Genomic DNA, 26554 nt, shown 5'->3' on the forward strand with positions numbered 1-26554 from the left:
TTCCTGTCTCCATTTAGGTCTCTGCTGACATGTCACTTCAGTACAAAGCCCTCCCCTATCTACCTCACATAAAACAGAAAGAAAGCGCCTTCTAGTCATGTCATTCTACCCCAAACCTGTTTTATTTTTCTTGGTAGCAACTGTTACCATCTAAAATACATTCTATTTCTATTCATTTATATGCCATTTCTCCCTGTAGAATTAAGCTCCACAAAAGCAGGGGTTTTGCTGCTTTGCTCACTGCTCATTCCCCAGCACCAACAGCCCTGACACATAGAAATATTCACTGAATGAATGAATGAATGAATGAATGAACAAATGAATGAATACCCATTTTTTTAAGTAGTCTCTGCCCAGCGTGGGACTGGAACTCATGACCCCGAGATCAAGAGTCACACACTCCACTGACTGAGCCAGCCAGGTGCCCCATGAATACCTATTTTATAGACAACAAAAGTGAAGTTTAAAGAGATTATGTAACTGGGGCACCTAGGTGGCTCAGTCAGTTGAGTGTCCGACTTTGGCTCAGGCCATGATCTCACGGTTCGTGAGTTCGAGCCCCCTGTGTTGGGTTCTGTGCTGACAGCTCAGAGCCTGGAGCCTGTTTCAGATTCTGTGACTCCCCCTCTCTTTGATTCTCCCCCACTTGTGCTCTGTCTCTGTCTCTCTCTCTCTCTCAAAAATAAACAAACATTAAAAAAATATTTTTTAAGAGATTATGTAACTAAAATCACACAGTGGCAAAGCAGAGACTGAAACCCAAGTTTAACTTTCAATTCCCTATCCTTAACCGTCAAAACAAGTGACAGGTGATTTGAGCTCACAGAAAATGCTCATACAATCTTATCAACACTGAAGCACAAATTGTTGATGACTTTGCAAGTTACAGGAAAACTGTAGATGGTCCCTGTACAAGATAAGCACAAGAATCAGAAGATGGCCTCCAGAGGTTTCCTACAAAATGCATGGGCATTCTATTAGGGCAACTCTCTCAATACCCATGAACCTCACACAATTCCAAGCATCGGGAAGCTCTGACCTTCATCCACATATGTCCTTGGATACCCAGCAGGTAAAACTCAATGCTTCAGGGCCAAATGCCATTCGGCACACGTTTACTAACAGCACCGGTAGATGCAAGTACTAGAAGTGCACCGCCTGCCCCCTCACCCCCAAGACTACCCATAGTGTGGCCACTACAGACATCGGGAACACGGCTTTGAAAAACTATCTGCTCTCCCAAAGCCTAAGAATCTTTTTTGGTTTTACGGCAATTTACAGTTGAGTCTTCTTCATGCTCTTTCCCTCTTCTATCACTGGGATACTTTCTTGAACCAACTTTAGGGTAAAAAACAAAATTTCACTAATCTCCATTTCTGATATTAAATGGTACCTTTAATTTTTTTCGGAATTCAATCAAACTCTGTATTTTAGAACTGTGTGGCTGGTCCAACATTGCAATGTGTCACATTTAATTCCATCAATGTAAAGCATAATGAGCAAAGATTGAGCTAGTGAGGCATAACTAAATGTTTTGAACCTGTGAATTTAAAAAGCAAGGCTCATTTACGTTATTTCTAAATAGTAAATAAAATCATTTTTCCAACATTTCACTATCAAATTACAGCAATTTTTCCACCAGCACACACTTGAGGAATGGCACAAAAGGACTTTTCTAACTTAGTTCATGCTATTGTCGCTCATAACCTCCTAAATATTTCTCTCACTGGCTTCTACTCAAAGATAAATAGAAGGCAGTAAAATTTATGGAAAATGTATTCACCTGCTTAAAATACATCAAGCAAAAGGAAAAAGATTTTAGAGCTGTATTATGAGTTGTGAAATTATATCTCCTTCACTTAGTCTCCAGCTTCAATGATAGGTAACAAAACCAACCCACTGGTCAAGTTCCAAATCACCTCCTCCATGGAGCCCAAATCTCTCATCTCAAATTCTCACCTTGGTGAAGGCCAGAGTCAACACCTGTCCTTCAAGTTTTTGCACAACGTCACTTCGTAGCCACAAGTACAAGCTTTCACACCAGAGAGGAAGCAAATGCCAGTGCAAGGGACACGTTTCCGCCCTCTTAAACCAGGCTGTTGATTGTTCCCTTGACTTTCTCAGCTGTCAAGATAGCAAAAGGTGGAAAAGGGCCTTTCTGTGAAACTGGAAAGTGTAACCAGATAAGTCTGCCCTTTAAGCAATTCACAGAGAGAAAGGTAAAATACAAGCCTGGTTACGGTTTAAAAGTTAGCTATGAAACCTATAAGCTAGCACACTTTACCAACATGTTGCAAGATTTTAATAAAGTAAGATTATTACAGCGAAGTCTATTCAAGTCAATTTTTACATATGGGCCAAGGAAGAGGCATGAAAGAATTTTTTAAAGTAACATTTAAAAGATACCATACTTTATAAAATTAAGGGAAAAAATGGCAATTGTGCCAGTTCAGAAATGCCTTAGAAAAGGGAAGTGAGGAAGTCTAAAAAGCATTAAGTATAAAAAGAGAAACCAGAGTATTAAATTAAAAAAGAGAGATTAGCATTGAGAAAAATTCACTAACTTAATAAAACTCAGCTTAATATAAGAAAATAATTTATTCACCTTGCATAATACTCCTTCATCTTATTTATTCCTTTCTCTAAGAATTCTGGAGCTCTTTATAAGTACTGTCCACTTAATCCCTCATTTACCAGTATGAAAGGAAAAGGCACTGCTATTACCATTTGCAAACATGCAAAAGATTTTAGTGTTTAAAAAAAAAAAAAGAACAAGGGATCTAAAGTTTCAGGAAACTTCAAAGCAAAGAAGACAGGAAGTAGACTCTTTTTTGGCCTGGGGTTTGGGGAGGAGATGTGGCTAAAACATACAATAAAGGCAAAAATATATATAATATAGGACTGGCTTAAGTAAGCAAACCCGTCAGGAGTATACTGGCCAGCAGTCTTGCAGGAAAAATAAGTTTGGCAAAATCTCAGTTTACACTCCAACATTCAAAAATATCTTTTTTATATCAACTTTTGTAGCAAGTTATATAGCAAGTTCATGCTTTACAATTCTTACAAACAGACCAGCATCGGGCATCACCATGCACATTTCTTTCTTTGAATCTTAGAAGCAAGAAATGTTCAGAAGCATGAAACAGCTGACAAAACTCTAACCTTAATATGAAATCCCTAACAGAAAACACGAAGACAACAAAGTGAGACAAGTCGCTACAAAAAATAGAGCAAGAGGAAAAGATTCCACCATTTTCAGGCACAAAAAGCAAAGCACAGTAAACATTCTTTGCAGCCACAGGGCACCTTGTACATGCCTCTATTAATATTTGTTTATGTTTTTATACCCCTAGGAGGCTATGATCTCCTTGAAGGCAAAGACCTGGCTTTATATCAGCCTGGCCTATCAGCCAGTGAATTCAAATAAATGAACCAAGTGTTGAGTCAATTAACCTCTCTTAAATTCTCTTGACAAAATATATTCACAGCATTCATATTATGTAAATTTTATTTCTATTAAAACAATACCAAAAAGATCATGACCTCAAACATATATTAAAAGCCAAATGGTAAGGAAAAGGCTTGTTCTAATTATTAAGGCAAAGCTTTTTTTTTCAATCTTATTTCCATTATTGTTAAGGTATACTGTAATATTAGTTTCAGGTGTACAATTATAGTGATTCAACACTTCCATGCAATACCCAGTGCTCATCACAAGTGCCCTCCTTAATCCCTGTCACCTATTTAACTTATCCCCTCACCCACCTCTGCTCTGGTAACCATCAGTTTGTCCTCTATAGTTAAGAGTCTGTTTCTTGGTTTGTCTCTTTCTTTCCTTTGCTCATTTGTTTCTTAAATTCCACAGGAGTGAAATCATACAGTATATGTTACTAAGGCAAAGCTCTTGTGAAGTCAGAAACTACGTCACTGGACTCTAATATAAACATAGTATGTTTCACAATAAACAATAAGCCTTTAAAAATCACACAAGTATTTCCTAACCCCACATTATGTCCAGAATCCTTAACTGTCCAGACAGGTGAATACACAACCTCAAAATACCCACCAAGCTATATATGGCTTCTGGGTCAGGTGACTGGCATGGTGTTGAAAACTCATTTACTTTCTTTATTTAGATGCAAACAGATTCTGTAATAGGAGGCTCCATTGTAGGAAGCACAGATTCAGAGTGCTGGTTTTGGGTTTGTTTGTTTTTTTTCTTACAAGAATCTGAGGTAAAAGGAAATTCAGGGAAATCTAGATGCCTGCTTTGCCTCAGCCTCCCTCCTAGCCTCAAGTATTTCAATCTATTCTGCTTCTTCCTAGAAATATAAAGTCCACCACCACGGGTTAGGGGACTAATTGGAACGTGGCCCTGGAGCTCCTGAACTTACCACCTGCCCCTCATCTCTCTTAATCTCCATTGCATGTGTACCCATTGATTCCCCTGAGATCAAAACAAGGCATCTCATTCAAGTAAAAAATACGATCTTCAGTATTGTGCTCTGACTGTGAAAAGTGAGATCCACATCAGGCACAATTAGCTAACATCATACCCACTGTCTCTGCCCCATAAATTAAAATCCTGGAGCAAAAATGCAATGTGGCCAAAGACCAAAGAAGGAAAATGAAGACCTCAATAGAAAGATGCAGACGGCAAGGATATTATTAATTACCCAGTCTAAACACCTAATACTGACATCAGTGACTAGAAGAATTAAGAGCTTTCTATGACCAGTCAGGTCTCACCAGACAGATTGTAAGAATGCTAAGCAGGACAATGTATCACGGGAATCTACTCCTGAAGCCATATACACTGAATGTTAGCTAACGTGACAATAAATTATATTTTTTAAAAAAAGGGGGGGGGGGCGCCTGGGTGGCTCAGTCGGTTAAGCGTCCGACTTCAGCCCGGGTCACGATCTCACGGTCTGTGAGTTCGAGCCCCGCGTCAGGCTCTGGGCTGATGGCTCAGAGCCTGGAGCCTGCTTCCGATTCTGTGTCTCCCTCTCTCTCTGCCCCTCCCCCGTTCATGCTCTGTCTCTCTCTGTCTCAAAAATAAATAAACGTTAAAAAAAAAAAAATTAAAAAAAAAAAAGAATGCTAGGCAGGAACCCTCTTCTCTGTATTCTCACTACTGTTCAACAAATCACAGATCTATAAGCCCTAAAATACAGAAATTAAATGACAAAAAAGTCTAAGTGACATTAATATGCATATTTGTGATAGAAATATGGAGTCACTTGCTCAAAGTGAAAGTCTAAATGACATCAGTATGCGTATTCCTGGTAGAAATAGGGAGTCACCTACTTAAATTTTCATAATCAATTATGACACTGACAGAAAGAACCACCACCCCACTTACTAATGCCTTTTCTACCCACCCAATGCCATGGACCTGAATTTACTGACATCTTGATCCTTTTCGGTGACCCTACTGAAGTAAAAAAGTAATTCAAGTCAGAACAAGAATCTTTATAAGAAGTTTTCAAAGCACAAATACTCCTTTTGGAAAATGCTCTGGCCCTAAGCCCTCAGCACAGACACCTTTTCTATGCCAGCCTTCCTTAACACACAGAATCTCATCGCTGACTGAATCACAGATACAATGCATTTGCAAAATAAAAGTGAATTAAATGTCCACATATACAGCTTCCTTTACTACATTAAGCAAAAAGTACAAGTGGAGTACAGGAGGCACCGACCTCTAGCTTAAACACAAGTGGAATTACCCTACCACACATTACTTAAAAATGCAAAGCACAATCTCAAGTTAATTTGTCACTTGGAGAAATCGCTGTGCTTTTAAGATGAGAATTCACTTATGAGAGGCTCTTAGCACAGTTTTCCCCTTAACCTTCTCAATTTATCTTACATTTGCTACTCTTCCATAGCAAACTTTCATGTGCAATTTTAAGGCTGTGTAAAATAAGTTACAAGGGCACTAGTCTTTGAAACCCAAAGAATAATCTAATGAAAAGGAGGCGATGCTACCAGCTGCCAATGACTTGCCCTCTCCTGACGCAACATGCTAAAAAAATATGATCAGGGGGGTTTTCTATGATCTTTATGAAGGAGAAAAGAAGAGGGGTTGGGGCCAGCTTACATTTGACTGTGAAGTGGGGAGATGAGATCTATAAAATTTTTGTTTAAATGTAAGGAACCGCAAAAAAGAAATCCACAATTTTCACAGGATCCATTTCCTTTAAAGAATAACAATTTTAGGGGCGCCTGGGTGGCTCAGTTGGTTGAGTGTCTGACTTCAGCTCAGGTCATGATCTCGTGGTCTGTGAGTTTGAGCCCCACATCGGGCTCTGTCCTGACAGCTTGGAGTCTGGAGCCTGCTTCAGATTCTGTGTCTCCCTCTCTCTCTCTGCTCCTCCCCTGCTCATGCTCTGTCTCTCTCTTTCTCTCAAAAATAAACATTAAAAAAAGAAAGAATAACAATTTTAGGTGCAGTTAAACAATCAGACTTTTATCCACAATGGACTTTCAATACTAGTCTAGGCATCATCCAAGAGTATTCAGAAGTAGCCATAGGGGCACCTTCCCTTGGTGGCTCAGTCGGTTGAGTTTCTGACTGTTTCAGCTCTGGTCATGATCCCAGGATCACGGGATGGAGCCCCCGTTAGGCTCCGTGCTGAGCATGGAGCTTACTTGGGATTCTCTCCCCCACCCCCTCTCTCTTTCTGCCCCTCTCCCCTGTGTTTTCTCTCTCTCTCTAAAACAAAATGAAAAAAAAATCTTTTTAACAAAATAAAACAAAAAAAGAAGTAACCAGAGCCTGAGCCAGTGGGAGTGTCCTATGCATTCAGACCATGAGGACAGATAAACCTAGCGACAATTTCACGTTTTTCTCTAAACCTCAGGGTCATCAACTGTAAACAGGGATAATATCCTCCTGTTCTATATACCTCAGAGGATTGTACTTTTTAAAGAAACTACTCCTGAAACTACTGAATTAGCCATTGATAGCAACAAGTGTGCATCCTCCCTCCTGCTCAGAAACAGAAAATCATGATTCTAGAAGTAAAGAACTAGTCTTGCTTTACTTAACATACGTACAAACACTTGAGGAGACCACAAGGCAGGCTAAACTAGGATTGCCAATCCCCCTGAAAGCTCTTCCACCTCAGATGACTGCAAATCTAGTGAAGACTTCTTACAACTATTATCCCAAAGCAGCTAAAGCAATAGTTAATAAGTTTGGGGGAGGTATCAGGGGGACAGAGATACTTTCCAGAATCTGATGAAAACTACAGACCCTCTATCCACAAAAAAAATCATATTCATACATACAAGCAAATCTTATTTTTCTGATCTCAGGGGTGATTCTTGGATCTTACTTACATTCAGAATCCCTAGCTACAGGCTGTTGAATGACTGCCTAGTTAATCAGGGAGACACAAGAGAAGAGGAACAGGTTTGCAATGCTGAGACAGCTAAAATGATCATGGTCATGTAAGTGCTGCATTGGGAATCCTCCAGCAGACCCTCCCTGGAGACACAAAGCTGAAATGCCTGAGTGGCCTCAGCAGCATCCAGAAGAATGAGGCCCTGACTGCTCCAGCAGAAGATCACTTCCTCTCATAAACAACCAGGCTCCCTACTAACACCTGAAACACCTAGTGTTCAGACACATCTAGTCACGGCTTCAGAATTTCCACATCAAAGTTACCAAGGGGTGGTAATCTAATTGCAAGTCAGAGCTAGGCTATTTGTTTTGAAGACAAAGTTGGGGCTCCTGGGTGGCTCAGTCGGTTAAGCGTCTGACTTCGGCTCAGGTCATGATCTCTCACTCCATGAGTTCGAGCCCCGCATCGGGCTCTGTGCTGACAGCTCAGAGCCTGGAACCTGTTTCAGATTCTGTGTCTCCCTCTCTCTCTCTCTCACCCTCCCCTGTTCATGCTCTGTCTCTCTCTGTCTCAAAAATAAATAAAATGTTAAAAAAATTTTTTTTAAAAAACCTGTCTTGAAGACAAAGTTGCTGAGGACTTCCTATAAGAGATAACATCAAATGTCCACAACAGAGCAAGAAAAACTCTATATATAGAAGGCAATGGGGTGCCTGGGTGGCGCAGTCGGTTAAGCGTCCGACTTCAGCCAGGTCACGATCTCGCGGTCCGGGAGTTCGAGCCCCACGTCGGGCTCTGGGCTGATGGCTCAGAGCCTGGAGCCTGTTTCTGATTCTGTGTCTCCCTCTCTCTCTGCCCCTCCCCCGTTCATGCTCTGTCTCTCTCTGTCCCCAAAAAAATAAATAAACGTTGAAAAAAAAATTAAAAAAAAAAAAGAAGGCAAGGGGACAGGGGTAGCTGTCCCATGCTAACCCCCAGACTACTACTGCTCTGACAGCAGAATCACCCAGAAAGCTTGTGAAATACCAACCACCAGGCTTCATCTTCAAAGTTTGTGATTCAGCAGACCCATGGAAGAGGCCAAGAATTTGCATTCTAGCAAGTTACAGGGGCTGTGGCTGCTTCTAGTCCACGGGACCCCACTTTGAATATCACAATTAGAGTCTATCCCACATAGGGCATCCCAACTTCCTAAGCACATTCATAGTTTCAGCCATATGCCATACTTGCCATCAAATAGAAAAACCAGTATCACTCCATCACTCAAGTCAGAGTCTTACCTGTACCTAACATGCACATTGGTTGGGCTAAACAACATACAATAAGCTTCTTCATGACTGGTGAGTGTCTGTAAGTAATTCACACTACTTCCTACAGAGGAAGAACTCTGAGAAGTTCTGTTTTAAAACTGTACCCTCAGGAAGCAATAAACAGCAAATTGGTGCTAGGAATATTTAAGACTTAGCAAAACACCCATTACCTCCAGAGCTGTGGTTTTCAAATTAAGCTCCACAGAGCCCCAGATGGTGTATCTGTATACCTCAAGGGTTGGGGTGGAAGGGAGTAGAGAGATAAAAGAGGCTTTTGGCCTCTCGTTTCAGTGCCTCTCTGAACTTAATGTTCAGTTGTTCTCCAATTTACACAGTGGCATAAATTACATTTATTAGTGCTTGTACTGTCCTTTCGAGGCAAAGAAAAGTTTAAAGAACTGTGGACTTGACTACCTTTAAGAGTCCCTCCATTTCTATAAATCTATTAAATACAACAGCCAAAGGCTGACCGCCCCATTATAAAAATAAAAATACCAAACTGGCCCAGAGGGCTGACCAACGGCTAAAAATAGCATCAGAATGAGTGGTTAGCAGTCAGATCACATTTGTGTCTGGTAAGAAGGTCTGGATGTCACACACAGGAGCTTCTAAACTCATTGAGGGCAGCAAATGAACTTCTGTAAACGGGATATAAAAAAACAAACTCCAGGGGCATCTGAGTGGCTCAGTTGTCGGTTGAGCATCCAACTCTTGGTTTTGGCTCAGGTCATGATCTCGCAGTTTTGTGAGCCCTGTGTTAGGCTCTGCACTGCCAGCGCGGAGCCTGCTTGCGATTCTTGGTCTCCCTCTCTCTCTGCCCCTCCCGTACTCACTCTGTCTCTCTCAAAATAAAGAAATCAATCAATTGGGCGCCTGGGTGGCTTGGTCGGTTGAGCGTCCGACTTCGGCTCAGGTCATGATCTCACGGTCCGTGAGTTCGAGCCCCGCGTCGGGCTCTGTGCTGACAGCTCAGAGCCTGGAGCCTGTTTCAGATTCTGTGTCTCCCTATCTCTCTGCCCCTCCCCTGTTCATGCTCTCTTTCTGTCTCAAAAATAAATAAACGTTAAAAAAAAAAATTTAAATAAATAAATAAATAAATAATAAAAAAAAGAAATCAATCACTCAAACCTTAAAAAAAAAAAAAAAAAACCTCCAGTAGTAATTACCTTTACTTAAACTTGCCCCATCAAGCAGACACCTTACAGAAACGACAGTCTTTTCAATAAGGACCGTGGTGATATTCTGAGACATAGAGCAAGATGCCACATACTCAGGATTATTATCAACAAAGCCATCTACGAAACTGGCCAAACTTTTCTTTATGATGCATATTTGTAAGCTACCAGGCAAGTTATGCACAAAGTACTGGGATCATCACTGCAGTCCACAGGTGGACCACAGGTGAAAAGACAGAATGGAGCACAGGTGGATGGGGGTGTGGTGGTATGGGGGAGGTGGACAACATCTCTTTTATTATGCTTTAACGTAAGTCATCCATAATTCCAGTGTTTAGAGTCACCTTGGAGGGGCAAATGAGGAAATGGAACTTTCTAAGTGAGGAACCATCCATTCCTGGGATGCCAAAGCTGTCTATAATGACCAGAATGCCCTGTTATGGAATGGAAGATATGGGTTCAGGATTCAAAACAAAGACAGTAAGAGCATCTTCAAACACATACCATCATCCTGTTTTCAAACAATCCCTTTGGTTACCTTCTTTGGCTAGGGCAGCTCCCAGAAGCAGGAAAAAGGGATTATCTCAAAGATCAATCCAATTCCAACAGAAAATCTAAACCACTCAGTAAAACTCATCTCTCCTAAACCAAAGCAGCCAGAAGGTCCCCATTCGTATCTGTTCTAGGGACCATTGCAGAACGGGGGTGGTGAGGAGAGACAGCACCAAGCAGAGGTATTGCAAATTCATTATTTCATTCAAGAAAAATGTCTCCTGAGTACCTAATATTCAGTGATGAATATTACATAGTCCCAAATCTAAAGGAGCTCACAGGGGCCCTGAAAGACCTACCCTCAGCCAACAAATACTGTAAAGTTATATCTAATTGCACAGAGAATTAGGTTAGAGTCCAAAGTCAAACTCAAGGCAGCAATTACAAACAACTGAAACTACCCTTGAAAATTCCCTGAAATTCCTCATAAATACAATACTATGCTGTACAATCCTAAGTCCAAGAGAACCAGTTTTTCCTGCTCTCTAGAAAAGACTATTACCTCTTCAGGTAAACACCAGATGAAGTACTTGGCCTGCATTTTACAGGCCATGTGGTTAAACCCAATTGGTCTCTCTGAGAGGAAATGAAATCTCCCTAACACAGCAGGCTCCTATCTCTCATCTCATGTTCACTCTAGGACCTATACTCATCATAATTCAATCATCATTTCTTGACCTTTTTTTTTTTTCTTTTGGCCAAGTGCATTAGTTTAATTCCCATGAGTGAAATATGCATATAATGACTATCACCATCTTAATATTTACCCAAAGGCATGCCCAAAATGCCACCATTTCTTTGAGTCCACACACTGTGAATCTTTCTTTTGAATGCAAACATTATCCCTACACAAGAGAATGAATGTTTTTACCAAATTAGCTCCAGTTATCTGGAGAGACCAGAAACACCAGAGAGTTTTGGTAGGTAAAAAGAAAATCAAGAAAGATCCAGAATATGTAATATATGTTCAGCAAATTGGGGCTGTCAGGAAACAGTGTGAATCCACGGTATACCCCAGGAAGAGAACTGGAGGAACCAAGAGAAAATTCTGATGACATATATCCAAAGTTCTTCATGGTCAGCCCTACCCTCATATGTTACAAAGAAATCCCATTCCCAAAGTCCTCCAGGTGAGAAACATTTCAAGAAAAAGAGATCTCTTTTTTCCTATCAGGCTATTCTACCTTGAGCCAACTAGACTACCCAGTTGATTATATAGTCCCAACTGCTCATGCTTTCCATTGCCTTCAAGGTCACACAAACTCATGTGGCTCCAAACATAGCCCTGGAAATTAATACAGTCCCCCACATCTTTTTCCATTTCTCTTGTCCCCCACACAATGGGAAGAATGGGTGCCACACCCACCACACCTCAGACTCTCCTGGGCAGCATCAACAGAGTAAGCCTGACCACTGCTCGGAAAGCCAGCCCTCCCCAATTCCCACAGGCGCAGGTATACTTTATTCCAGTCAGCAACAAATGTCTTCTCAGGAAACAAAGCACTCACCGCCAGCCTCTTCACCTCACCTTTTCTGTAGCCCTTTCTCCTCTCTCTGTCATACCGTAGATTCTGCTGCTGTTGCCCCTGAGCAAGCTCCCTCTCTAACCAGTTTTCCCTCCACCTTATCAATATGTTTAGCTCACTGCACATCCCTCTCTCTTTGTCCACTCCAGATTCCACCTCATCTTCACGTTTATGGTCAAGCTTCTAATCCTCTGATACTTAGCCTCTGGTTCCCCAGAAGATCAGGTGGCACATTTAAAGGCAAAAATGCACCCATAAAAACTAGCCAAATAAACATATACATTTTCACACAACTACACAATTTAAGCCCTGTTCCATTCTTTTGGACACAAATGTTCAGCAACCTGCCACTCCTCCATGACAGCCTGAAGTCATTCCTCTCTGCATTTCCCCCCTACAGTGAACTTCCGATCTGCTCAGAACTTGTACTTGACCTCGGTCCATACTATGACCATCTTAAATTCTTCAGCTGATTTTGGAACCAAGAAATTTTAAGCAGGAATTAAAAAAGACTAGTAAACCTGCTCTTGACAGGACTAGATTTAACTCTAATGAGATAAAATGACAACCACATGGCTTGCTGCCAAGGCATTATGAACAGTTTTAAGAATTAGATTCAAAATAGCTGATAAAATCTGAAAGACAGAATGACCTCTATCTATACATTGTATATTTTGCTTGGTTTGCATTGTGTGAAAGATAGGAAACTCAGAATATCAAGATACCAGTTTAGGGAGAGACCTTCAATTCAAGATTTAGGAAGAGGTGTTGGGAGAGAGTGCTATAGCAGAATACTTACTAACTAGATGTAACTATTTTTTATCGGCAGCCAATGTGAAATGTGTAATGCACAATATTCCTAAACTTTATGCACTGAATGTTTCCTTCTTCTGTCTTGCAGAATAAAATGGTCACTTCTTTGCTAAAATACTCACACCTCAGGGAGCCTGGGTGGCTCAAGAGGTTAAGCATCCAACTGCAGCTCAGGTCATGATCTCACGGTTTGTGGGTTCGAGCCCCGCGTCGGGCTCTGTGCTGACAGCTCGGAGCCTGAGGCCTGCTTCAGATTCTGTCTCCCTCCCTCTCTGCCCCTCTCCAGCTCTCACTCTGTCTTTCTCTCTCTCTTAAAAATAAACATTAAAAACAAAATTTTAAAGGCTCTTTCACACAAACATTTCAACCTAATAACTGGAAGAAGATCTACAAAAACTATTTAATTTAAATTTAATACATTAAAGTCTTCATACACATTTGAAAACACTGTGTCAGTATTCTTATTTGCACAAGAACGTATCTTCACACATCAAAAAGAAATGCCATCTACTGCTAGGCATACACAATTTCAATAAAAAAAAGTGGTTTCCCATAGGGGCGCCTGGATGGCTCAGTCGGTTGAGCGTCCAACTTCAGCTCAGGTCCTGATCTCCCTATTCTGAGTTTGAGCCCCACATTGGGCTCTACGCTGACAGCTGGGAACCTGGAGCCTGTTTCAGATTCAGTGCCTCCCTCTCTCTCTGCCCCTTCCTCACTTGTGCTCTGTCTCTATCTTTCAAAAATAAATAACCATTAAAAAAAATTTTTTTAATAAAAAAAATGGTTTTCCAAAGCAGGGGAAAAAGTAAATTCTTAAAACATGAAAAATCCTAAGCATTCAAAATAGTTGACTTGAGATTCCCTTCATTTCATTTGCCAAGAAAACACAGAGCATCTGTCCCACAATAGAAAACCAAAAAACACAAAAACTGAATGTGACACTGCCTTCACCTTCATACCACCACCACCAACCTTAAGAAAAGGTTATATCGTTTTGGCAGCTCCACAACAAGGGCCTCCATACGTAAGCCATTCTAGCTTCAACCACTGTTCTGGTTTCCTGCTTCAGAAACTACGGTCTTAAACCTGACACTGGAGATAAATAATGGAGATTAACGCAGTATTACCTTGAACAAGCAATTAAAAGAGGCTGAAAAGCAGCAACTAAACCCCAAACCATTTGCTCTTGCACAATAGGAAGCAGAAGATAATCTTGTTTACTAAACATAAATCACTGGAGATCTGGCCAAACTCTTAGATGATATTCCAGATGGAAACTGCAAAGACAAGAGCTGCTTATGTGAGTATTTTCTTCCAACTCTAAAAACAAACTGGACCAGTTTTTCTTGTTGCTTCTAGGAAAACAATCATTTTAAACCAGGGAGGTGATTCAACAGAAGGGTTTCCCTAGACCCACTCAGGACCTATTTTTGCTCCCACCCTTGCTGCCCCGCCCCCCCTTCTAGCAGGATTAGGTTTCTTGCAACTAAGTTTGCTTCTTCCTGCTTCAGTATCTATTTAAAAGTCTTCACACGGCAGAAAGCAAACTCCATTAATCAATCCTACTTTCTTACATATTTTTGTGGTATATTCCTATTTTTCAGGGGAAAAAGTCAAGATACAGTCCTTTCGTGTGTGTGTGTGTGTGTGTGTGTGTGTGTGCATGTGTGTGTGTGTGTGTAATTTTTAAATTCTCTTTACAGCTCTGTGAGTTTATGCAGACAGGCCTCTCACAGAAGGCTGCTGTGTTTGCTAGGGTTCATGTTCACATGCTGCCAGTTAAAAATCGCTTGGCTTTACTTTTCATTTCCTTGAGTTAGAGTCACTTAGACAGAGAGGCTTTGAGAGCTACAATGTGCAGAGTCAGGGGCTTGTTTGTTTAAAGGTGCTACGTTCACAGCCGAATATTTTGATTGTGCTCCTTAATTCAGCAACCAAAGGTTTGTCAAGAGACTTTCTTTATTACTCTCTTTCGACTAAATATCACGGGAAATGCCAGTGATCCTGACTCAGATCTGCTGTGTCCCAGAAAAGCCACTCTGAGGCTTGAGTGGGGGCCTAGTGAGATAACCAAACAGGAGACCAGTGCAAAGGAGTCTGTCCCCACCCCTACACACACCCCGGCCCCGCCCCACCCCATCCTCACTGCCCCCCATCTCCAGGCAAAAGCCTCCTTTCGTTTTCAAGTGTGCTGTAACAGGAAGCCCTGGATTAAATCTCAGACCCCATACGTTTTAGTTCTTTAGCCTACAGCTCTAGATGTTCCCTCATACACATTTAAGCCAACGGTGCAAATATCCCAGGGGATCTTACTCACATCTGCCAAAACCTACATTACAAGCTCCTACCAAACTTCCATTTCGTCTGATTTTCCACTCCTATATGCTGCACACATTCCAACCTCACCCCCATCTCCTCCACCTCCACTATTACTTTATTCCCTAGCAAGGTAATCAAGTCCCCAGGCACCTTGTAAAGACTTTCCTAGAGTCTGTGCACACGGCAGCAGACATGATCCTGCTTTCTTCCTCTTCTAGGACCAAGAACAAACACTGCCCCTTCTCCGGGGCCTGGCAGCTTCCTCTAAGACCACAAAGCAAGCCGGTAGCTTAACTCTGAGTAGCTTAACCACTGACAATTTCCTTCCTACTCAATATAGCCAAAGTTCTGTGGCTTAAAATCAAAGCCTCACAAAGCTCAAGATCCAGAGGCAGGCAAAAGTGGCTTTGACTCTGCTCCTTACCATCTCTGTGACGTGGGCAAAAACCTCTCTAAGTCTCAGTTTTATCTCCAAAATGGGGATAATAATAGCATTTACCTTTATTGTGAAGACAGAATGAGATGATACATGTGCCTGGCACAGAGTAGATGTCAGATATTTTTGTTATGATATTAGTACTCTACTGTCGTTATTACTACAGGGATAACTGGCATAAACTGGTAGGCTTCAGGCCAAATTTGAACTTTGTTTGGCTGTCATATATACTTCACTTTTGTTTATTTATTACTTTTGGAGAGGTAAGCATGCTCCACTCTGTCACAGTCCTCACTATTCCCCCCTTAAAACCTTGTATCTCATTATACTACCTATCTGGCCCCTAAATGTATGTTACCCCCCTCCACACCTCCCCAAACTAAAGGTCTCAGAGATACACAGGAGTTTTGGGGTTTTTTTAAAACAAAAACATTCTAGAGCTAGGTAGCTAGGCATTATACTAAAAACAATTCCTTTTTAAAAACCATAGCAAGGAGCCACCATTTCCAAAAAGGTTAAGACTTCTCCCATCAGTCAAAAGGCAAACAGGTGACAGGTGGGAAAAAAGGAATAAATTCTACTTTGTAGTTTTATGGTCAGTAACAACTTCCAAAACATGGAGAATTTGCAAGGTTCTTCTAAAACACAGAATCCACTGTTAGCTTTGCTGGTCTGGAACAAAATGGACAAAAATAATACCAGCTGACCAGAAAACATACTTCAAAAGCCAGACTCTTTCCTAAATGCAGAAGGCCATTATATCCAGGCAATCTCTTGTTCCAAATGCACCTGTCAGAAGTCAAGGTCTTAAATTCACTTATAGCTTTGTACATATCAAAAAGTTAAGCTGCCTGACATTTAATATTTTTCTCTTCTTACTAACTTTGCCCACAAAGATTTTCCATAAATGATAAAAAGTATAGTAAGTAACCTTCTTCATAATACATATAATTTCTGGAAAAAATACACTGTCAAAAGTACAAAAAAATTAAACACTATAAGACTGTAAAGATATTAGAGATTTATTGATATAAAATTACATAACCATAATTCTCTTTATTAAAAAAATCTCTATCTCCTATCATTCCCAAGAGGCTATCCATTGAAAACATTCTCAGGGCGCCTGGGTGGCTCGGTCGGTTAAGCGTCTGACTTCGGCTCAGGTCATGATCTCACAGTCCATGAGTTCAAGCCCCGCGTCGGGCTCTGTGCTGACAGCTCGGAGCCTGGAGCCTGTTTCAGATTCTGTGTCTCTCTCTCTCTGACCCTCCCCCGTTCATGCTCTGTCTCTCTCTGTCTCAAAAAAAATACATAAACGTTAAAAAAAAAAATTAAAAAAAAAAATCTCACGTTAAAAAAAAAAAAAAAAAAGAAAACATTCTCTTTAAAACAAGATCATTTCCGGGGCACCTGGGTGGCTCAGTCGGTTAAGCGTCCGACTTCGGCTCAGGTCACGATCTCGCGGCCCGTGGGTTCGAGCCCTGTGTCGGGCTCTGTGCTGACTGCTCAGAGCCTGGAGCCTGTTTCAGATTCTGTGTCTCCCTCTCTCTGACCCTCCCCCATTCATGCTCTGTCTCAAAAATAAATAAACGTTAAAAAATAAAAATAAAAAAAAAATTAAACAAGATCATTTCCAAAAGAATAAAAATAAAAACATGATCATTTACTTCAACATATAGTTGTCCCTTGAACATGGTTTTGAACTGCATGAATCCACTTATACAGACTTTTTTACAGTACTATAAATGTATTTTCTCTCATTATTTTCTTAATATTTTCTTATTTCTAGCTTACTTTAAGACTACATTATATAATGGGGGGCACCTGGGTGGCTCAGTCAGCTAAGCATCCGACTTCAGCTCAGGTCATGATCTTGCAATTTGTGAGTTCGAACCCCATGTTGGGCTCTGTGCTGACAGCTCAGAGCCTGGAGCCTGCTTCAGATTCTGCATCTCCCTCTCTCTGCCCCTCCCTCACTCACTCTCTCTCTCTCTCTCAAAAATATATAAACATTTAAAAAAATTAATTAAAAAAAGACTACATTATATAATACATATAACATACAAAATATGTGTTCATTGACTGCTACCGGGAAGGCTTCCAGTCAACAAGGCTATTAGCAGTTAAGTTTTTGAAAAGTCAAAAGTTATACACGGATTCTTGTCTATGCAGACGGTTGGTACTCCCTAACCCCCAGGCTGTTCAACTCTAAAAGGACTTGGGCTTCTTTCAAGGTTTACAAAAATTTTCAAAATAACTACAAAATAAATGGCAGACAAGGTCAAAATTACCATCACAACAACCAATACAGTGATCTTGTATGAATCCAACTCATATTTACTCTTTATGGAATGTGCACACCCTCTGATCTGAGAATCCAAAGTAAACATAATTAAAGTAATTTACAAAGAAAGAAAAAAAAGGGCATTTGCCACAATGTTCACATGGTTTATTTCTGGAGGAATCGATCCTAGGGAATTTTTCTTTTGTGTATATGTTTTCCAAGTCTTCTGCTCCTTTTATCATCAGATGAAAAGTGTTTATTTATCTATTTTAAGGATACTATACCTAACTACTATTGAGGTTCAGGATATATTTCCTAAAGGGCCAAGTCCCTTAAGGAGTCAAGGGTCAGTATACGGAAAGCAGCTCTCCACCAGGACTCCTTTGCCTTCACTTCCTCTTCTGAGAGGTTTAAGGACCAACTCTCCCCCCCAGAATGCCACAGCATTTACGCTCTGTACCACACGATGCTCTGTACCTTTCTGCGGCCAGCTGGATGCGTTCCCTAGCGCTCAATACTTCTACCCTCTACTCCTGGCTACTTTCAATAGGAACTGCATTTTACATGTATTTTATAGACCTCTCCAGAGGTTAGCAGCTCTCTCAACACAGCAGACTTCTGACACCTATTTGTTAAACATAAATGAAATAACCAGTTAAAAATCAATTAATTAATAGCAAAGTAAACTCAGCCTTCTGCTTCTTTGCCTTTAGAGGTAGCACTGTATTCTGTGTAATAACAACGACTGACATGTGGTCCCAATGACCGACATCAGGACTACTGATGGGAAGGCTTTCAGAAAACACACCAAGCACGGGAGAAAGAAGTGGCTTCTCCCTGAGTCAGCCCTGCCCAAAGTAAGAGAACAGACCTGGGGGTGCCACCCCTCAAGACAGTAATGAAATCCACTCCAGTTCCTGCATCATTCCTGTAGAAAAGCATGTGATGTCAGCTGCAGACTCCTAATCCGGCTTTACTATCCCATAGAGAATCCAATCAGCAAACAGTAAAAGGCAAGAGGAGCTGATCCCTCCTGGGGGGTACCCTGCCTGCCTTTGGTGACAGCGGTGGAGATCTCAGTTTACAAAGGCTGTGAAGCACTGGCAGGGTTTTCAGGGATCTTAGACAAAGTGCTATTATTACAGTGACGCTGAAGATGGGCTAATCACAGAGGAAACATCCTTATATTCTTTGGCTTCAACGGCTTTAATTATATTTACTGTGAATTCTCCAACCAGTAGGTATACCAATGTGTGAAGAAAAACAGGAGTTGGGTGTGTAAAATTAATTTTACCGGGTACAGGGAAGCCACTGTGAATTTGGAATTGTTAAACTGAGCTGCTTCAGAGTCAAGTAATCATCTATACAAACTGGAGTTTAGGATGGCAAAGCAGGGGAGGCGGTGAATTGACTGGGATTTGAACTCCCAATGAGGCTGGGTGGCTGTGTCCCAAACCACAGGAAATAATGATTTTTGTTTTGCCACCGTGAGCCACCAGGAATTGCTGTTGGAGTGAAGGGAAATCCACACAAGTGAACAAGAAAAATAAACCCTACTAAGATTTTCCATTTTTACACACAAACAAAAGCTAAAGGATGTGTTTATAAATATTTCTGGAGCACCTGGGTGGCTCAGTTGGTTAAGCTTCCGACTTCAGCTCAGGTCATAGTCTCACAGTTCATGGGTTCAAGCCCGCATTGGGTTCTGTGCTGACAGCTCAGAGCCTGGAGACTGCTTCGGATTCTGTGTCTCCCTCTCTCTCTCTCTCTCTCTCTGCCCTTCCCCCCACTCGCGCGCGCTCTCTCTCTCTCTCAAAAATAAACAATAAAATAAAAAAAAAAGAAATTCCTAACGCAACCTCTTTGATTCTAATCTTTCAGGCAGTTGTAATGCAACATTTATGGTCAAACATAACTCCTCCGTGATTTCAAAAATGCTCTTTAGGAAGCATCAGCGCATTTCTGGGGTTTGTGTTCTACAACCACCTCTGCTGGAGATTTCTGAGGTCTGATTTGCCCCATTTTCTCCACTGGACTGTAATTGTTAGGTGTGTTGAGTGTTTTAAACAAACACAGCTGTCAAGACTTAGGAAAATGGAAATTTGCTGGGGGGTTGAGGGTGGGAAGAATAACAAACTTAGTAGCCTTTTTAGTTCTGCAAAAGAGTGATTTTACAGTCTTTGCAGTGAGAAATGCCTGCATTTTGGCATACCTGGTCCTGTATCACACAAGCAGACCCCAAGTTACCTACAGCAGCAAAGTTATTGGCCCAAACAGTACAACAAGTGGCTGCCAGTCTTCCACACCAACAATACCAATGCTTCCTGGTGAGCCTCCAAGATGATACGCCTGAATCAAGAGGCATATAGATGCCCTATCACAGCCCTTCGAGAGTCAACTTTTTATTTAACCTAGTGATAATTAAAAGGCCGTAGTTTATCACTACCTTCCTACCACAAAATCAAAAGGGCACTGCATTATACCTGAAAGCTTTGATACCTAGTAATACCATCTCTACTATCCAAAAAAAGAAAAACAAAAACAAAATAAACAAATGCTGGTGAGGATGTGGAGAAACTGGAGCCCCTGTGCACTACTGAAGGGAACGTGAAATGGAACAACTGCTATGGAAACCAATATGGAGCTTCCTCAAAATAAGTATTAATTAACAGAATTACTATATGATCCAACAAACCCAATTCTAGCTATATTCCCAAAAGAACTGAAAGCAGGATCTTGAAGAGATATTTGTACATCAGTGTTCAGAGTAGCATTATTCATAACAGCCAAAAAGCAGAAAGCAACCCAAATGTCCATCAATGGATGAATTAATAAACAAAATGTGGTATATATGTACAATGGAATATTCTATCATTAAAAAGAAGATAATTCTGATACATGCTACAACATGGATGAACCTTGAGATATTATGTGCAGTGAAATAAATCAGTCACAAAAGAAAATACTGTAGGATTCCCTGTATATGAGGTACCTAGAGCAGTCAAATTCGTAGAGATACGTTAGAGCATGGTGGCTGCTAGGGAATGGGGGAAAGAATGGGATACAGAGTCTCAGTTCTGCAAGACGACAAAAGTCCTGGAATGGATGGTGATGATGGTCGCACAATGTGAATGTACTTAATGCCACTGAACTGTACATCTTGTTAAAATGGTAAAATTTGTGTCATGTATTACAGTAGTTTGCTTGGGCTACCACAACCAAGTTCCACAGACAAGGTGGCTTAAACAACAGAAACTTATTTTCTGGAAGCTAAAAGTGCAAGATCAAGGTGTCAGCAGGATTGGGGTCTTCTGAGGCCTCTCTCCTTGGCTTGCTGGTGGCCATCTTTTCCCTCTGTCTTCACAAGACTTTCCTTCAGCAACTGTCTGTGTTGAAATTCTCCTCTTCTTACCAGAGCACCAGTCATATTGGATTAGGGCCCACCCTAATGATCTCATTTTAACTCTATCACCTCTTTAAAGACCCTGTCAATACAGTCACATTCTGAGGTACTGGAGGTTACGGCTTTTACCTATGAATTTGGGGGGAGGGAATTCAGCCAATAACATGCATATTTTACCACATTTTTAAAAAATAATAATGAAATAAATTGGAGCAGACATGGGGAAAAGAACAGCCTGTGGGAAGGCCCTGCGGAAGAAGTTTGGTGATTGGAGGAAATGAAAGAAGGCCTGCAAGCCTGCCTCGAAGGGGAAAGTGACAGCTAGTGTCATCAACAGAAGACAAACGAAAAGACAATCCTTGAAAATTCATTCCAAAATTTACAAGCTCAAAAAAAAAAAAAAAAAAAACCTTCTAAAAAGAACAGCCATGACAAAGAATAAGCAGCTTATTTAAGAGAGGTATTGCTAGTTACCATACATGGGTAATTTCAATTAACTTTTAAACTGTTTTTTTTAATTAAAAAAAATTTTTTTTAATATTTATTTATTTTTGAGAGACAGAGAGAGCATGAGCGGGGGAGGAGCACAGAGAGAGGGAGACACAGAATCCCAAGCAGGCTCCAGGCTCTGAGCAGTCAGCACAGAGCCTAACGCGGGGCTCAAACTCACGAACCTTAAGATCATGACCTGAGCTGAAGTCAGACACTTAACCAACTGAGCCACTCAGGCACCCCTGAATTAGCTTCTGAAAGACCCCTCTGCACTCAAAAGGGGTCATCTTTGCATTTTTGTTAATGTCCTAAGTTTTCCAAAACTTCTTTTTTCTAGCCTTAGGTTTTTTTTTAATTAACACTATGGTGAAACACTCATAAAATTTACCATTTTAACCATTTCATGAAGTTTTTCTTTATAGAAATATCACCACTTTAGAGAAAACATCCCTAAAGTTAACCTCAGGGTACATTGTTAAGTGGAGAAAAGACTGGGTGGTAATTACTACTATCATTTTACATAAAGCCAACTTACTTTTCCATTCGATTTCAGAAAATTTCTGAAATGTGTTAAGTGCAGAGTCAAGAAAAATACCAGAGTTGTCACATTAAAGCCCTGGATCAGCATTCACAACCCAAATCCCCTTCTGGCCATGTGCTGGCCAGCCTGCGGTGTGGTACCACTGAAACAGATCTGCTGGAACCCAGCATCCCAGGCATCATCCTCCAACTGTAATAGTATGCATTCCAGAGAAAACGTTCTGAGTCACTGAATGTCAGCCAAAATTTTTTCACAATAAAGGCAGATTAGGAGAGAAGGGAAAATAACTGCAAAATGTTCGAAGTGCTAAAACTTACTTCTCAATTTTGTCCAAGAAGAATCACAACCAGAAGGAGAAAGAGAGAACACCATAATCATATAAGCAGAAAATCAACTATTGGAGATGAGCACTTCCTCTTCCTCCTGGTGCAATGGAGTCTGCCTACCAAAACTAAATTCCATCACATATTATAGATATACAGATATGCATACCCTCACCTACATATCCAAGCTATAGAAGAAACACCCACCAGTCATTAAGAGAAGACTAACTGAAAAGGGCGCCTGGGTGGCTCAGCCGGTTAAGTGCCCGACTCCCGATTTCGGCCCAGGTCATGATCTCATGGTTCATGAGTTAGAGCTCCGTGTCAGGCTCTGCACTGACAGTGCAGAGCCTACTTGGGATTCTGTCTTTCTCTCCCTTTCTTTCTCCCCCCTCCCCCCCACCCAGCTCATGCTTGCTCACACTCTCTCTCTCAAAATAGACAAACATTAAAAAAAAAAGAGAGAGAGAAAACTAACTGAAAAAAATGACAAACTTTCACAGAAGAAAGCATGAAGGATTAATAGCCATATGAAAATATATCTCTAACCTCATTAACAAAGAAAATTAAAGTCACGAGAATGTAAATTATACTACACATAAATTACATCTCAATTTCTAAAACACACAATAAGATAGGATTTCACATCTACCAAACAGGCAAAATTTTTTACAAATCCAATCACACAAATGTTGTCCAGCCACAGGCAACGTCCTTCATCCTGATACAACCACTGGTAAACAGTCATCATCACCTAGTAACACGTATAATCTCTATGACCCAACAATTCCACTGCTAGGTTTATACATTAGAAAAGCTCTAGGGGCGCCTGGGTGGCTCAGTCGGTTAAGCGCCCGACTTCAGCTCAGGTCACGATCTCACGGTCCGTGGGTTCCAGCCCCGCGTCGGGCTCTGGGCTAATGGCTCAGAGCCTGGAGCCTGTTTCTGATTCTGTGTCTCCCTCTCTCTCTGCCCCTCCCCCGTTCATGCTCTGTCTCTCTCTGTCTCAAAAATAAATAAACGTTAAAAAAAAAATTTAAAAAAAAGAAAAGCTCTAGCACATATACAATAGGAACTATGTTCATACTGATCTGCCTCATGATTGCAAAAAGTTAACACAAATGTCCCTCCGCAACAGAAAAGATAATTGAATATGGCATATTCCTATGATGCAATTCTATACAGCAAATAAAATACAGCTTTGTGAATAAACATGGATGAGTCTCAAAAACATAATCTGGAGTAAAAGGACAAGGTAGAGAAGAATACACGTTACAGGATTCCATTTTTACAAAGAGTAAAAGCAGCTAAAATTAAACAATATATTGCTTAGAGATAAATACACATAAGGCAAGTCCTTTTGGTTTTTTTAAATGTTTATTTATTTTTGAAAAAGAGATAGGGTGTGAGTCGGGGAGGGGAAGAGAGAAAGGGAGACACAGAATCCAAAGCAAGCTCCAGGGTCTGAGCAGTCAGCACAGAGCCCAGCGCTGGGCTGGAATCCACATACCGTGAGATCATGACCTGAGCTGAAGTCAGACACTTAACCAACTGAGCCACCCAGGCAACCCCAGGGCAAGTCCTTTAAAAAAAAGGGGGGGGGGGGGGCAAGAGAATGGCTAAAAATTAAAGAATAATGGTTAGTTACCACAGGAGGCAGAGGGGAAGAAGAGTTTCATATGTATTAAAAATATAATATTCCATTTCTCAAGCTATCTAGTAGGCACCAGTATTCATTTTATTATTTTTATTTAAATTATACATACACTGATATATACCCTTTTGTATGTACGTGCGTATATATGATATATCTCTTTTTAAAAAGTAAAAAAAATCCAAACACCAAATGCAATTTTTTTTTTTTTTTTTTAAATAACAACCTGGTAACATTTCAGTTTCAAAATAGTTGACGGCCTGGGTGCCTCTCCTGAATTCCTAATGAAGTGAAAGCTTCAAAAAAACAAAACAGAAGAATTTCAGGAGATTAAAAAAAGTTTGCTGAGAGAGAACTTCAAATGGACCGAGATTTCAACACATTCTAGAAAACAGGAAAAGGGAATGTGCTGACAGATGGAGCATGAGGAGAAAGCAGCTACCCAAGGACCACCAAGGAGACAATCTGCTCCACAGAATCCCAGTGAGACTCCGGGCTCAGAGACAACAGGTATCACAGAGTGAGGAGGAGGACACAGAGCAGGAAATGAGGTGACGCGATGACAGTGCGCACTACTACCCCACCTCCCTCAGCCTCTCACAGAGCCTCCAGGCAGCTTAGCTAAGTATAATGAGAGACAAAACATCTGGGGTTCATCTTTAAAAGAACAGAACCAATTGTGACAGTAGGGAGTGAGAGATGCCACACGAAGACTTCCGATGTGAATTTTGTTCTCTCAGAATAAATCCTCATCATTATGGCATTTGGGGAAGAAGCAAAGATGCCAGGTGACAACGCAGCCTCTCCTGGCCCCGCCTCCCCTCAAATCTATTTAGAATTGTTACTTAGGGGTGCAGTGCAGCTAGGGGGGGAGAAACTCTACATACAGATCTTTTTAGATTCTTCCAGTCTTTCATTCTTTAATCATGAAAATGCAGGGGTGCCTGGGTGGCTCAATCGGGTAAGCGAAGGACTTTGGCTCAGGTCATGCTCCCGTGGTTCAGGAGTTCAAGCCCTGCAGCAGGCTCTGTGCTGAGAGCTCAGAGCCTGGAGCCTGCTTTGAGTTCTGTGTCTCCCTCTCTCTCTGCCCCTCCCCCGCCCATGCTCTTGTCTATCAAAAATAAACAAACATCAGCAAAAATTACGAAAAAGCAAACAAGCCTACAAGGAAAATCAATAACATGGGGGCCGGGGGGGACCTGTCACTGAGAAGAAACAGTTAATTCAGGAAAAGAGAAGAGCACTTTTAAAGGAAATCACTCTAATGCAACTCAAAGATTCCAAGAAGATACTACAGCTATTAAACAAGGAGACACAATGAAAATAAAATGATTGGAGAATAATCAAGAACTTTTTAAACAATTTTGATGATGTGATTATTAAAATGAGAAGTCTGTAAAAGTACTGCAAGATAAAAATAAGGAAATCTCTCAAAATGTGTAATAAAAAGACAATGAAAAATAGAAAAGACTGGAAACAAAGAACCAATGCAGGAGATGCAGTATCCAACTAAAAGCTGCCCAATCTGTACGATGTTCGGTCTTCCCTGACCCAACCCCAATAGGTCACTGAACCCAGGGTGGCTACCTGATCCAGGAGAAATAGATCCATTGGCAGAACTAAGCCAACCCAAGTGCCCCTTTTGAGAATCTGACTTAGGAAAAATACAGGCTCTAACATGAGCCTAAAACCAAAGGTCATGTCAGTGCTAGTAGGTATAAATATGTTGGCCCATGGTACAGAGAAGGGAATAGAGAAGTAGAGAAAAAGGCAGAACAAGAGAGGAGGCAATGTGACCATGATTCTTGACTTTTTCTCCCAAGCCATAGTCCCTAACAGGTCCACTGGTACCACCAAGATTGGTTGTTAAATCCTACATTTCAAGGGTTGGGTTTTTTTTGGCTTTGTTTTTGTTTTTTATTTAAGTGAACTGAGTGGGCTGCTGTTCTCTGCAACCAATAAAACTCTGAGTGAAACAGCAGGTATCTCTTGTCTGGAACTGCACAGTAACCAAGAGATACCACATCATGTCTGCTCCACCATGGGAACGCCCTGCCTTTCTGTTCACCAATCCTCTGTGCACAACACAATATTGGCTCCCACTGCCTGTCATTCTGTCAGCGTCCCACAATAATGTGAGCTGTGTGGTATTGTTGAACATTTTTAAGATTATATGTGATCAAACACTCCCAATAATTAAAATGTCAAAATCCAAGAGTAAACATACAGTGTATTCAATGAAAACTCGAAACTGTGGAACAATTGGGAAGAGGAGGAGAAGGTTAACTTGCCTTACAATATGAACAAGAGAACAAATGGTTCAAGATTTGGAAGGAAAATGAACAAATTAACGTCTTTTGTATCCTCGCAG

General features: G+C 41.0%; 1 protein-coding gene across 3 annotated transcripts in view; it reads right to left on the bottom strand.

Moving 5' to 3' along the window:
• FHIP1A (FHF complex subunit HOOK interacting protein 1A) overlaps positions 1–26554 on the bottom strand; it is a 259379-nt gene that overhangs the window by 194410 nt on the left and 38415 nt on the right. Inside the window, exon 1 of one of the 3 annotated variants that reach the window (XM_047857316.1) lies at positions 1960–2044. The exons of the other annotated variants lie outside the window; for them this stretch is intronic. The gene's annotated coding sequence lies outside the window, so the exon portion shown is untranslated. Of the gene's footprint in view, positions 1–1959; positions 2045–26554 lie in introns of those variants that run through there. 3 annotated transcript variants of the gene reach the window in all.

This window comes from Prionailurus viverrinus, chromosome B1, assembly GCF_022837055.1.
Source record: "Prionailurus viverrinus isolate Anna chromosome B1, UM_Priviv_1.0, whole genome shotgun sequence".
Classification (NCBI taxonomy): Eukaryota; Metazoa; Chordata; class Mammalia; order Carnivora; family Felidae; genus Prionailurus; species Prionailurus viverrinus.